The sequence below is a fragment of the Macrobrachium nipponense genome, chromosome 33 (genome assembly GCF_015104395.2).
Source record: "Macrobrachium nipponense isolate FS-2020 chromosome 33, ASM1510439v2, whole genome shotgun sequence".
NCBI lineage: Eukaryota > Metazoa > Arthropoda > Malacostraca > Decapoda > Palaemonidae > Macrobrachium > Macrobrachium nipponense.
The window spans coordinates 32,651,497-32,665,917 of NC_087219.1; the positions used below are offsets into that span (position 1 = coordinate 32,651,497).

Genomic DNA, 14,421 nt, shown 5'->3' on the forward strand with positions numbered 1-14,421 from the left:
TATGAAACTTTATTGTACAATAACAATATCATTTTTCCTAACTATACAAACCTGAGGTCCTTTACATATAGTCCCACCTCATGCCACCCCTCACTCTGCGTTTTCCTGGGCCTAAAGCAAAGTGACTCCTTTCCTCGCAGAAGAGCTGACCGCCAACAGTGAGACAAGCAGTTAACTACTGAACCCCCCTGTTCGAAGCTTACGACCGGTTAAGCAGCCACTAAGTACCTTCCTATTGTTAAAGGACCTCAGGTTTGTATAGTTAGGAAAAATACAATTTCATACAATGAACTTACCTGTCAGATATATACTTAGCTAAGACTCCGTCGTCCCCGACAGAAATTCAAATTTCGCGCCACTCGCTACAGGTAGGTCAGGTGATCTACCGGCCTGCCCTAGGCGGCAGGACTAGGAACCATTCCCGTTTTCTATCATATTTTCTCTGTCGCCGGTGGTATCAACATTGTTGTTACTACCTCCTGACCTGAAATCTTATTTCAAAGCATTTGATCATCGTTTCATCGGACTTTTTGGTGACGTACCTGGATCGTGTTTTTGGCATTCGCGTCTGTGGACTGAATTTGGATTTGCTTTTGGATTTTTCTCAGTACGAATGTCTGATTCAAGTGTTAGTGTGAGAATGTGTGTGAATGTAGGCTGCAAGGTGAGGATACCGAAGGCTTCGGTTGATCCTCACACTGTATGTCGTAAATGTAGGGGGTTGGAATGAATGTTCTTCATCTAATACCTGTCATGAATGTGAGGGGTTGAATGCTGAAGAATGGAAGACTCTAACTTCTTACTTGAGGAAGTTAGAAAGGGATAGAGTGAGACGTGCATCAAAGGGTGTGTGTTCAAGGCCTATTGAGCCTTTTATTGAATCTATCTCTCCTAATCTTAATGTTTTTTATTCTCCCTCTATATCGGGACTTTCACAGGCTTTGCATTCAGAATCGGCCTCTGAAATCGCCGACCTGAAGGCTACTATCCACAAGATGAGGTCCAAAATGGCGGCCCTAAAAGGTAAGGATAGTGACAGTGACATGTACAGTGAAGTGAGTGCTCCCAGTGTTGTGGAGGGGGCGTTTGATCGTCTCTGCGACGCTCCCAGGCCTAGACCGCTTCCAAGCTCCCATACCCAGAGGAGAAGGAAAGTCGAAAGCCTTAAGGAGGTCGTGGAGAATCCCCAATGGTCAGACGTCCCTTCAGCAGGTTCTGTTTCGCATCAGACTGCTCAGGACCGCTTTAGAAAAAGCGTCCTGCGAGAGTGCTTCTCTTCTTTCCCTCTCCTTCACCTAAACGAGGGTGGAAGGATTCGGATCTTACCAGGCCCTGAAAAGGCATTGGAAAGAACCTTCTTTGTTTGAACTCGAGCCCAGAGCGCTTTTCTGATGAAGCTCCCTCCTCGATCAAGAAAGGCGAAGTGTGTGCCTACGTCGCCCTATATGGATGTATCGGATCGTTCTCCTTCGAGGTCTCCCCTCTCTCCATGAGGAGGAGGACGCCGGGGAAGCTTCTAAGAGGATCCGTACTTGCTGTTTCAGGAACAACTAGCCTCCTTGGTAGGAGTTCTGAACTAGAGATCCGACGCGCAAGAAGGACGTTGCGCTTCCTATCAAGAAGTCTCGTCCTCTTTCACCTGCCAGGTCGCGAGGCTCCTTCCAGAAATGAATGAAGCTTCCTCTTCCAAGCATGTAGAAGAGGACTTGCATTTCAGAACAAGTGCAAGAGAAACTCATGACAGACGCGAGGTTCCGGCCAGGACGCCAGCCGTACGCGAGACGTCTTCTAGGCGCGAAACGTCTTCCAGATACGTGCAGCCTATCAGGCACGAGATGCCAGCCAGGACGTCAACAGGACATGAAGCTTCAGACAGGCGCTTGGCGCCAGCCAGGACGCCAGCCGAGCGCGAGACGTCCTCCAGACGTGAGGAGTCAGCCAGGCGCGAGGCGCCAGCCAGGACGCCAGCCGAGCGTAAGGCGTCCTCCAGACGGGAGGAGTCAGCCAGGCGCGAGGCGCCAGCCAGGACGCCATCCGAGCGCAAGGCGTCCTCCAGGCGCGAGGCATCATCCAGATACGAGGAGCCAGCTAGGCAAGAGGTGCCAACCAAACGCGAGGCGTCTTACCAGCGTCATCCGTCTATCAGACTTGATGCACCAACCAGACGTGAGACTTCTACTGTTGTCAAGAGGGACTCTGTACACTCTCTTAGTCCCTCTCCTATAAGGATTCTCCTTTGGACCCCGAGATGGACGAGAATTTTGAAGACGAGGCTCGCGGTAGGGAAGGACTTTCCAGCTACAAAGTCTTAACAGCCCTTCTTCTTGAGGAATATGGGGACGCGTTAACTCCCGCCGCTCCTCCCTCTCCGCGCTCTCTGTTTTCAAGCGCAAAGGTGCCTAAATCCTCGTCTTTCCTTAAAATGAGACCTACTATCTCTATGAAGAGGGCTCTTCAGTCACTAAATACTTGGATGGATACTAAGAAGGAACTAGTCAGGACGGTCTTCTGCATGCCCCCAGCGAGACTCGCTGGCAGAAGGGGCAATTTGGTACCAAACGGGAGAGAATATGGGTCTTTCTCTCCCATCCTCGCCGAAGCAGACTTTTCTACCTTAGTGGATGCGTCTAGAAGACACGGACTGAACTCTGCCCGTGTGACTTGGGGCATTTCGGAATTGGATCATCTCCTCAAGGGACTCTTCCACGTTTTGGAAGTCTTTAATTTCTTAGATTGGTCCCTTGGGGTGATGTCCAAGAAGGCTCATGATGCTGAGGGTCTCGACCCGGAAGTACTCCTTTGTATACTGTCGTGCATTGACAAGGCAGTACAAGATGGATCCTTAGAAGTCTCCTCTTTATTTGGAGCGGGACTGATCAAGAAGAGGACGGTCTTCAGTGCTTTCTTGACCAAAGCGGTCTCACACTCTCAGAGAGCAGCTCTGTTGTACTCTCCTTTATCTGACTTTTTGTTTCCTTCTCAGTTGGTGAAGGACATTTCCCGATCACTAACTGAGAAGGCGACTCAAGACCTGCTTCTTCAGTCATCTAGGAAGAAGAGACCTGCAGTAGTAGTTGAGAAGAAAGGGCAGAGTACATCTCTTCAGCCCTTTCGAGGAGGAGGCCCTCCCATCCAGACGCGCCTCTAAAGGAAGGCTCCTGAGAGGAGAGGTAGATCTGCCTTCCGTCCCTTTAACCCCTTCAGCACTGGGACGTACACATGTACGTCTTTTACGGTACAGTAATAAAAGACCGGGACGTACGCGTGTACGTCTTTCATCCCTCCTCGAAAAGAAGGCAAAGCGTTTTCTTTAGCTTGGATGGTTTATCCAGACACAGTATTGTGTACGAGAGAGGTGCTGAAGCTCCACCCACAATTCATTCTAACCAATGAGCGTCCGATGGACGTCGTGACGTCATTTTCATATGGGATATTAGGAGGGGTACTGGCCAACATATACCAGTGCGCCTCAGGCTATTATCCGAGAAAGATGATTACGATTTTGTCCGTAAACCACGTAGATTTGAATTCCAAATCTTTTCCCTTTGATTGCAGTTATTTTTTTTTTTTTTTTTTTTTCAGTATCATGTCAGATGATAGTGTTTCAGAGTCAGGGGGGTCTGAGTACCTGCCAAATCTATCAGATGATGATTATAGTGATAATTTTTTAGAGGTTTTGACAGTGACAACGAGTGTTTGGAAGACATTGAACCTCTTGTCGATGAAGGCTGGCAGTCATAACTGATCCATCTTGTGACTTGCGCCCAGACCCACCCCCCCTGATTCACGGAGGGTGGTTGGCAATGGGATTCCTGCTTACACACCAGATTTCATCTGCTTACGTGATGCCTTTTTTTTTCCCCTTTTTTTGTGGTGATGTAATTGACAAATTGTGAGAATGGATGAATGCTCGGGCAGAGTAGTACTTTCATTCAACAGGAAAGCGTAAGGTGAAAGACCTTCTATGGAGGCCTGTTACTTGTGATGAGATGTGTTTTTTATAGCTTGCTGATGATTAATGGGGGTGAATAAACTGCCCCATATGTATATACGTATTGGTCACGAGATGCTGTTGCTTTATTATCATTATTATTATTATTATTACTATTATTACTGTTTTATTATTATTATTACAGCTGCCTAAACATTCATTGATGTATATGCTGTTTCTGTATGAAACCTAGGATAAACTGTTTCCAGTAAGAAAACTAGTACTGCTATTACCATTACTACTATTTTACTACTACTTTACTACTTTTTCTGCTACTTTATTTCTATACTTTACTGCTATTTTCTACTACTTTATAACAGTTCCTACTTCTGCAATTACTTTTCTGGCTCATCAGGGTCAGATCAGAGAGACAGTGTTTGGAGGACCTTACGTTGACCCTAAACCTGATCAGATCGTTGGGATTACTCGTAAACCTCGAGAAGTCGCAGCTGACCCCCAGACAGAACTTAGTCTATCTGGGGATTCAGATGGATTCTCGGGGTTTTCGAGTATTTCCTTCGCAAGAGAGACTCGCAAAAGGCTTGGAGAAAGCCTCTCTCTTCTTAGGGAAGGAACAGACGTCGGCGAGGGAATGGTTGAGCCTTCTAGGGACCCTTTCCTCGCTCGAACAGTTCTTCCCGCTAGGAAGACTTCATTTACGTCCACTTCAATTCTTCCTCAAGAGGTCTTGGAGTTGGAAGACCGGACATCTTTCAGACGTCTTTCCCATTCCAGTGGAGATGAGACCTCACTTAGAATGGTGGTTGCCCCCTTTGAAGGAGAACAAGGGAATCTCCCTGAAGATTCAGAACCCAAGCCTAGTGTTGTACTCCTTAGGCTCGAAGGAGGTGTCAGGCACCTGGGAAGCAGCACAGGTGTCCTGGCACATAAACTGCAAAGAACTCTTTGCCGTACACCTGACTCTGAAGAGTCTAGAACCTCTTGTGTCGAACAAAGTAGTTCAAGTAAATGTGGACAACACCACAGCACTTGCCTACATTCGGAAACAAGGAGGGACTCACTCCTGTGCCTTTACGAATGTTGCAAGAGACCTTCTGCTTTGACGTCCCAGAGGAACATCTCCCTGCTTACGAGATTTCATTTCAGGGAGAAAGGAACGTAAGGGCGGACAGACTCAGCAGGAGGAACCAGGTCCTTCACACAGAGTGGACCCTCCACTCAGAAGTGTGTCAAGGTCTCTGGTCTCTTTGGGGGACCCCTCATGTGGATCTCTTCGCCACGTTCCTCTCCAAAAGGCTGGAAGTCTTTTGCTCGGTGGTAGAGTACCCCAGAGTTCTGATAGTCGACGCCTTCCTACTAGACTGGTCTCACGTAGACATCTACGCTTTTCCTCCTTTCAAGATCCTGGGACTAGTTCTGAAAAAATTTGTGGCTTCAAAGGGGACAAGGATGACCATGATAGCCCCCTTTTGGCCGGCACAAGATTGGTTCACAGAGGTGGTGGAGTGGATGGTAGATTTTCCCAGATCCCTCCCAAGAAGGATGGAACTTCTCAAACAACCACACTTCCAGAGGTATCATCAAAACCTCCCCGCTCTCGCTCTGACTGCCTTTCGACTATTGAAAGACTTTTCAGAGCGAGAGGGTTTTCTCGTAAAGTTGCAAGCGCGATCGCGAGAGCCCGCAGAGCCTCCACTAGACGAGTATATCAGTCCAAGTGGGAGGTTTTTAGAAGGTGGTGCAAATCTAAGAAGTTGTCCTCCTCCACTACCTCTGTAATGGAGATTGCTGATTTCCTGCTGTTCCTAAGGGAAGAATCTCATCTATCTGTATCCACAATAAAGGGATACAGAAGCATGCTTTCGGCAGTCTTCAGGAATAGAGGATTAGATCTGGCAGATAATAAGGATCTCCACGATCTCATAAGATCCTTTGAGACTACGAAGTCTAAGGAACCGGTTCCTCCTAGCTGGAACCTAGATGTAGTGCTCAAATTCCTGTCATCCGAAAGGTTCGAACCTCCTCATCTGGCGTCTTTTCGAGACATAACTAGAAAATGCTTATTCCTATTATCTTTAGCTACAGCAAAAAGAGTTAGTGAACTGCATGCTCTGGAGGATAGAGTAGGATTCAAGGGGGACTCAGCCATTTGCTTGTTTAAAGCTTTGTTTTTAGCTAGAAACGAGAATCCCACGAATCCCTGGCCTAAGACCTTCGAGGTTAAAGGCTTATCGAGTCTCGTAGGTAGAGAAGCAGAGAGATCTCTCTGTCCTGTAAGAACTCTAAAGTTCTACCTTCAGAGAAAACACCAGATGGGGGGCTCTAGACAAGGTCTTTGGTGTGCGGTAAAAGACCCCACAAGACTGATGTCCAAGAATGCTCTAGCATTCTTTGTGAGAAACGTCATTACAGAGGCGCATAAGATCTGTCCTGACGAAGAGTTTCGACTGTTGAGAGTGAAAGCTCATAAGTGAGAGCAAGTAGCGACATCTCTCTCGTTTCAAAAGAATATGTCACTAAAAAACATCTTGGATACGACATTTTGGAGATGCAAAACTCAGTATTTGCATCGCATTACGTTGAGAGATGTCGTGACTACGAGAAATGTTTTTCTCTAGGTCCCTTCGTGTCTGCGGATACGATCCTGGGTATAGGAGCCAACACCAATCCTTAAGTGTATACATACCTTCTTTTTAGATATGTTCTAGACTTTCTTCTAACAAAAAGGGCTAGGTGTTGCACTGGCGGCCAGTCACTGTTGTTCAGTAAGGAACATTTGTGATATCTTATTAGATGAGTATTATTTTTTTTTTTTTGAAAATTTATGTATGTGTGCGTATTGTGTTTTTGAGTTATGGTTGTTGTTAAGAGTTTGGGGGATAACTCGGAACAATCTTTATTACTAACATGTGGTTAGGATCAGGTGGTCGGGATTGGTTGTATGCTCCTTCATAAGGTGTATTGTCATATAAGTGGATCAGCACCCATTGACAAAGTCCTTTCAGGCTCTGCCGAGTAAGCGGATAAGACCCCATCGGCAGACCGACAAGAACTCTTGGCCATAGATCATATATCTCGCTAAAGTTTCTTGAGGTGATGCAGACTACTGGGCAGCACCCACGAAGTCTACCACCTATCAGGTAGGAACCAAGGTTTATTTGTACCTACAACATATGTTGTTTACCTGTCTATTCCAGAAGTAGCTGTCTCTTACCCTCCACCAAAGGGTGCCAATCAGCTAAGTATATATCTGACAGGTAAGTTGATTGTATGAAAATGATATTGTTATGATACAATAAAGTTTCATACATACTTACCTGGCAGATATATACGATTATGGCCCACCCAGCCTCCCCGCAGGAGACAGGTGGAAGAGAGAAAATATGATAGAAAACGGGAATGGTTCCTAGTCCTGCCGCCCAGGGCAGGCCGGTAGATCACCTGACCTACCTGTAGCGAGTGGCGCGAAATTTGAATTTCTGTCGGGGACGACGGAGTCTTAGCTAAGTACATATCTGCCAGGTAAGTATGTATGAAACTTTATTGTATCATAACAATATCATTTTTCGACAAATTGTTATATTTAATTCAGCAGTGTGTGGCACCCTAGGTTAGGTTACAATGCATCCCCACCCTCCCCCAGTCTGGTTGGGCGTAGGATGCGGAGATTTTGATTGGGCCACTTTGTAAAAGTCACCTACTGACCATTTCAAGGCCTGCAGTGCATAGGTTTTCTTAAATATCTTTTTAAATATCTATTGTATCTTGAAATTTTGGCCCAACATGTTTTAGACCTTCTGCTAATGTATGGCAATAGTATAACTAAGTATCTAAAATTATTAATAATGGCACTTTACTCTTGAACATTTCCAATTTTCTTTGCATTTGACTGAGACTTTCGGACACCGTTAGGAAAGACAGCCCGCCCACTTCTTTTTCTCCCTGTTAACAAAATATGAATGAAAGTGTTCCGTACTACAATTAAGGGATTTTGACGTAGGAAAAATCTATTTCTGGGCGAAGGGCCCGTGTCGCCCAGTGAAATAGGTTCCTTTAGCACTATTTCTAAGGTAAAATATTGTTGTTTTACATTTTTTAATTACTTTATGGATTATTGTTTTATGTATCTAAATTAGTTTATGCAATAAAGTTTATTTGTGTTTCATTATTTTGAGAGATTATTATGACCTCTTGGGTTATTTAGAGTATATATATACTGGAAAATATACCCGCTGAAAATTAGAGGGGCAGTAGTTACAAGCTGTTCAGGTGTGTTATATTGTCGTCTGCCATCCACCCGCCCATCCTGAACTCAATGCCATCGAGCAGGTATGGGCGCATATGAAGCTATGTGTCATTCATCATTACGGCATTTCACCAGGGCAGACCTAAAGGCCAGATTGGAGGGAAGCAAGGCTTGCTGTCACTAAACAGGTGTGGGAAGGAACTGTACAACGAAGTCAAGCTTTCGAGAACGAATACTGGCTTACTGACAATGTCCGGGATTGCATAGATCTTTCCTAACTCTTTGGCTAAGCCAACGACAGGTTTTCGTATATTTACAACTAATACTGAGGAAATTGAAAATTTTTTAGTAAAGTGCCTTAATTATTGATTTGGGTACTTAATTATATTGCCATATATTAGCGGAAGGTGTAAAACATGTTGTGTCAAATTTTCAGGAAGATACAGTTGATATTTAAAAAGATATTTAAGAAAACCTATGCATCACAGGGCTTGAAATGGTCAGTAGTAGAGTAGTATATATCTATCATTACATATGAATATTTAAAAAAATATTTTGATGAATGAAAATTTAAAAAAAAAATTTTGATGTCAGCACATTAGATTTAATCTTATTGTTTTCTTCACAGATACTTCTAGCATTAACCCTTATTTCTTGGGTTTATACTATACTAGCAGGCTACACTATAGCCAAAAGACAACTTGCAAAGAATATAGAAGCCTGTGGATTGTCTGCTGAATATGGGAAGGGAAAGGACAAGAGCCTTGGTAAGTTTCTTAAAACTTTCAGTTTATATTTTGTACTCGTAAAATTTAGTTATCTTTTATTAAGGAGGAAAAATTACTTGTAGACATCTCTTTCAATCTTGATTTAGATTCAATTTCCCATTCCCATTTTCTTTATATGTAAGTATCAGTGTTTATTGGAAAGATCTTTTAGACATAAGATTGTGTGGTTATTTTTACTGTAGGTGATATTGTTTGTTTAATGCTCATGACTTAGACTTTTTCTCTCCAGTCCAACGCATAAAATTAGATAGGATAATGACAAGTCAATATTTCAGGAAAGTTTTTTATTCTCTAATTCTGTCTTTAATCTGATACTAATCAGTATAGGATTAACCCTTTAATGCCGATTGGACGTATTAAACGTCAACGAAAATTGTGTCGGGTGCCGATTGGACGTATGATACGTCGACGAAAAAAAGTTTTTTTTTAATATTCGCGGAAAAATAGTTATAGGCCTACTAGGCAAAAACTTTTTAATCACATGCCATGGGGGATGCTGGGAGTTCACGGATCAAGGTGTTGTTTTGTTTACAATAGTTACCCAGGCGCGTAAGTGCGAATTTCTTTCTTCTCGCATTAAAAAGCATCAGCGACACATCTGAGAAATTATTTCGTCACTTTGACATCATTTTTGCACCATTTTATATTAGCCAATACATGGATTATTATATATGAAAATGTGTGCAATTTCATGTAGAATACAACCAAAACCAACTCATGGTTGTAGCTTTTATCAGTTTTGAAATATTTTCATATAAATAACGATAAGTGCCAAAATTTCAACCTTCGGTCAACTTTGACTCTACTGAAATGGTTGAAAAATGCAATTGTAAGCTAAAACTCTTATATTCTAGTAATATTCACTCATTTACCTTCATTTTGAAACAAATTAGAAGTCTCTGGCACAATATTTCGATTTATGGTGAATTTATGAAAAAAAAACTTTTTCCTTACGTCCGCGCAGAAACTCTTCTGAAAAAATCATAAATTTTTTCATCCAATTGTTGTAATGTTTGTATTTTTAGATTAGCCGTTACATAAAGTTTTATATATGAAAATGTGCTCAATTTCATGTAGAATGCATCTAAAAACAACCCATGGTTGTAGCTTTTATCAGTTTTGAAATATTTTTATATAAATAATGATAAATAGAAAAAATTCGTCCTTCGGTCAACTTTAACTCGACCAAAATGGTCAAAAACTGCAATTGTAAGCTACAGTACTTACAGTCTAGTAATATTCAATCATTTACCTTTATTTTGCAACAATATTTCGATTTATGGTGAATTTATGAAATAAACTTTTTCCTTATGTCCACGCGGTAACTCTTCCGAAAAAATCATAAATTTTTTCGTCCGATTGTCGTAATGTTTGCGCCATTTTAAATTAGCCGTTACATAAAGTTTTATATATGAAAATGTGTGCAATTTCATGTAGAATACAACTAAAAACAACCCATGGTTGTAGCTTCTATCAGTTTTGAAATATTTTTATATAAATAATGATAAATAGAAAAAATTCGTCCTTCAGTCAACTTTAACTCGACCGAAATGGTCGAAAACTTCAATTGTAAGTTACAACACTTACAGCCTAGTAATATTCAATTAATTACCTTCATTTTGCAACAAACGGGAAGTCTCTAGCAGAATATTTCGATTTATGGTGAATTTTTTAAAAACTTTTTTTTTACGTCCGCGCGTTACGAATTTATGCATAATTTTGTGATAATATGTTCTCTGTGTTGCCTTGATTGTTTTACAATGTGTTATATACCAAAATGATCACAATTTAGTGTACAATACAACGAAAAAAATTAACTCATTAGCTTTAACCGTTTTGCTCACAGCGCGATTTGTATACAATTATATATGAAATATTTTTTTTGCGCTGTCATATTTATATATGATAATGATTTTTTTTTCATTTCTGATGGTTGCTTACTAAACTTCAGGCAATGACAAAAAAAGGAGCCCAAAATGAACTCTTAATCTTGAAAACTAGCGTGCTGTTTTTTGATTTTTGCTTTCCACTTCGGGCGCTCACTCGTGAACGCCGCCGGCATATGGGAGACGATTTTTAAAATACCGCTTCGGCGCTCACTCGCGAACGCCGCTGGCATATGGGAGACGATTTTTAAAATACTGTTTCTGTGTTTAAGGGTTAGTGTCTAAGGTGTAATGATATGTTTCTTTATTTCACATCATTTTCATCTTTCATTATGTTCTCTTTTACCATAGGGATTTTACTTTACTTTTCCTTGATTATTCCAGGTAGTCCCAAGAGAAGCTTAGATAGCCCCAAGTCCCCAAAGTTACGCACATCATCACCATCGTTTCGTCGGGAGCAGTTACTACGAACTGATCCTCTCCCGGAGATCAATGTGACACCATATCCCCTTTCAACATCCACTGAAATGGCCATGGCCATGAGTTCAGAGGCTCAGGCCTTACAGGTTGGGTTTTGTTTATTCTATTTAGAATTTTTTGTTTTTTAGGATGAAGATTAAGAGAGATCCATGTATACGTGTTGAATATATAGGTGTAACTTATACTTTATTATCACTTTTTATTGTAGATGAAATACATTTCTACTTTTCTTGTCTATTTTCCAGGAGAGAGTCAAAGTCTTATCAGACCTTGTACCGTGAACTAACAAAAAGGGCCCGTGATGAAAATATTCCCCAAATGAATAACATAAATGTAGTTTATCTGAGAAAATTGTTAGTGAAGAAAAGCTGACCGTTACTAATAGGGTAAGCATATTGAATTGTACGATTTTCTTACTTATAATGAAGCAGTTACCTATTGAAGTATTTGCTATTCTCAAAGTTTTCTTAGAACGTTGTCTGTGTAGGTGATAGGCCTAGTTGTGACAAACTTTCCTCGGTTCTGGTAAGGATGAACTTGATTATGGGCCTGATATGTGTGATAGGAAGTTCTTATTCAAAAATAAATTTACAGGTGCATTGTATTGGTACTGCATTTGTATGGAATTATAGCAGTTTCACTAAGCGTTGCACGTGTACTGTGCATATGAGTTACTATTTCAAGTAAAGGCAAAGATTCGAAGAAAGTGTTAGTATCTGCATATATTTTCTTTTTCCCTAATTCTAGCAGGTATGTTTTCGGTATCACTAGTGATATTAAAGCCTCGCGTGTGTGTTGCATACAGCTATTATTATCAGGCACAAACTGCTGACTGATGGGAACATTCCAGTATTGTTCCGACACGGCATACAAACCTTCGGTCCTTTTACAATAGGAAAGTACTAGCGGCAGCTGGATAGGTCGTAAGCTTTCGAACAAGGGGTTCGGTAGTTAACTGCTTGTCCGACAGGCGCGCGCGCGCGACTGGGAGGTAAACAAACCACTTTTGCTTTCGGCCTCACAGCGAGTGGACGTGTGTGTTCGACGCTCTCTGCCCGCTTCTCGTCGTTTGCTTTCATGAGTATTTGGTTGTGTTTGTGTGTGAACATTTGTAAGTACAATCATTTCCTCTCTTATTTCTTCAATTTTGAATTGATCAATAATGGAATCTCCACGCCTCGCTACCCCACGAAGACTATGCCCGGGTACTGAAGGGCGTAAATGCGGAAAGTTCCGCTCATTCCCGGAAATTGATCCACATATTTTGTGCGCTCGGTGTCGGGGGCGCGAATGCACCCGATCCGAGCCCTGTGAAGTATGTTCTAATTGGTCGGAGGCGCAGTGGACTTTGTACGAAGGCAGGAAGAAGCGAAGGCCTGCAAAGGAGTCGTCGGAAAGCTCTCCCGCGACTCCTTTGGTTACGGACACTTCGTCTTTCTTTCCTGCCGCCCGCTCAGCTCCCACGTTTGGCGCCTTCCCCTTTGGGGGGGGTTTGGGGGTTTCTAGGTCCTTCTCCTCACCCGACCTGTCGAGTGTGGAGGAGGGCGCGAGATACCCCGATGTCGAGTTGTACTCTGGGTCCTCTATCCGTTCGTCTTCGCGCGAGCGGGTAGAGGATCCTGCTAATCACCCGACTTTTGCTTCCTCAGGTGCGGTTGCCGCGAAGGACGACCTCGGACAGGTGTGGGCATCGTTGGGGCTGCAGGGCGTGCCGAGTGTCCAGGGGCTGCTCTACCATCTCGCTGGCTCTGTGGCGGTCACGCATGCTACGGTTACGACCACCACCACGGACCCTTACAAAGCCTGGCTATGCTCACCTCCTCACTGGTGTACACCCCGCGCACGCGGTCTCTGTCACACCAACTACATCGGTGTGCAGGGGCCAGTCGCCGTACCACGGGGGAGTGTGATGCCGCCGCCTGGGTTTGCCGTGCTGCCGCGACCGGACTTCGTGTGCCCGAAGAGCTCGCCCCTGGACCTCCCACCAGTACCAAGGATGTCTGTGCCGCTGGTCCGTCCATCTGGACCGCCTGTACAGCCTGCCGTACTGCCGTACCTGCCCAGCCGCTGTTCACGGACGTGACGTTGCCGACCACTGCTGCCGTTCCTGTACCTGCTCCTGCCGTCTCCACTGCTGTTCCTGTGATGCCTGCACCTGCTGACGTTGTTCTGTTCCTGGCTCCGCTGCTCCCCGATGCTGATCTGTTCGGACAGGTGCGTCCGGGCCCTGTTGCTTCGGCAACAGCAGCCCCGGCTCCGCTCTGGATGACAGATCTGACATCGGTCCTGAGGAGGTTGACGAAGAAGAAGAAGAAGAGGAGGAAGGTGTCGTCGTCGTCTTCATCGTCTTCTTCGTCGTCGTCGTCGTCTGCCGCCTCTTCCCCTTCTTCTTCTAAGGCTCCCCCGCCTAAGAAGAAGAAGGTCGCCTCCCCCCCCCCCCCTAAGAATCTCCTTCGGGAACTTCTAAGGGCCCGTCTCGCTCTGGTGAGACGGGGGGTTCTTCCGCTGGTCACCCTGCTCCTTCGGGGCAGGACCCGTCTCTTCTTCCGCAAGGAAGAAGATACGGGGACCAGAGGAGTGCCGGCTAATACCGGCACTTCCTCACCTGCTGTTAGTGGTTCGACCACGGCAGCAGGTCCGTCTCGGCCTCTCGTTCGCGAGAGGTACCGAGTGTACGGTCGCCTACCAGCGACCGTGCAGCTAGGAACCAGACCTCTGAGCCAGCTCAGCGTCAGGTTCACGGCACGGAGCGGAAGACTGGTGACAGCCGCTCACGCGACTCTCACCAGACCAGCTCTCGCTCTCGCGGCGAGCAGCTGGCTACCCGGGCGGACGTGACGGTCCATGACCGGCCACGGGCTGAGGCTGGGAAGAGGTCCCCTCGTTCGCCGGCGCCAGCCACGGCTGGTACCAGCGACGTGACGCGCCGTGAGGATACGCACCGGTCTCACCGTGACAGTGGAGCTCGCCGGTCGCCTGACCGTCACTCTCACAGAGAACGATCGGGTACGGCAACCAGCACCAGCTCCTCTGACACACGAGACCGGGGCCGCTGTTCTCGGTCCAGCC

At 44.6% G+C, this 14,421-nt stretch overlaps 1 pseudogene; it reads left to right on the forward strand.

Annotated features, from left to right (window-relative positions):
* The window catches only part of LOC135202827 (SAGA-associated factor 29-like), a 72,220-nt pseudogene that overhangs the window by 14,844 nt on the left and 42,955 nt on the right, over positions 1 to 14,421 (forward strand).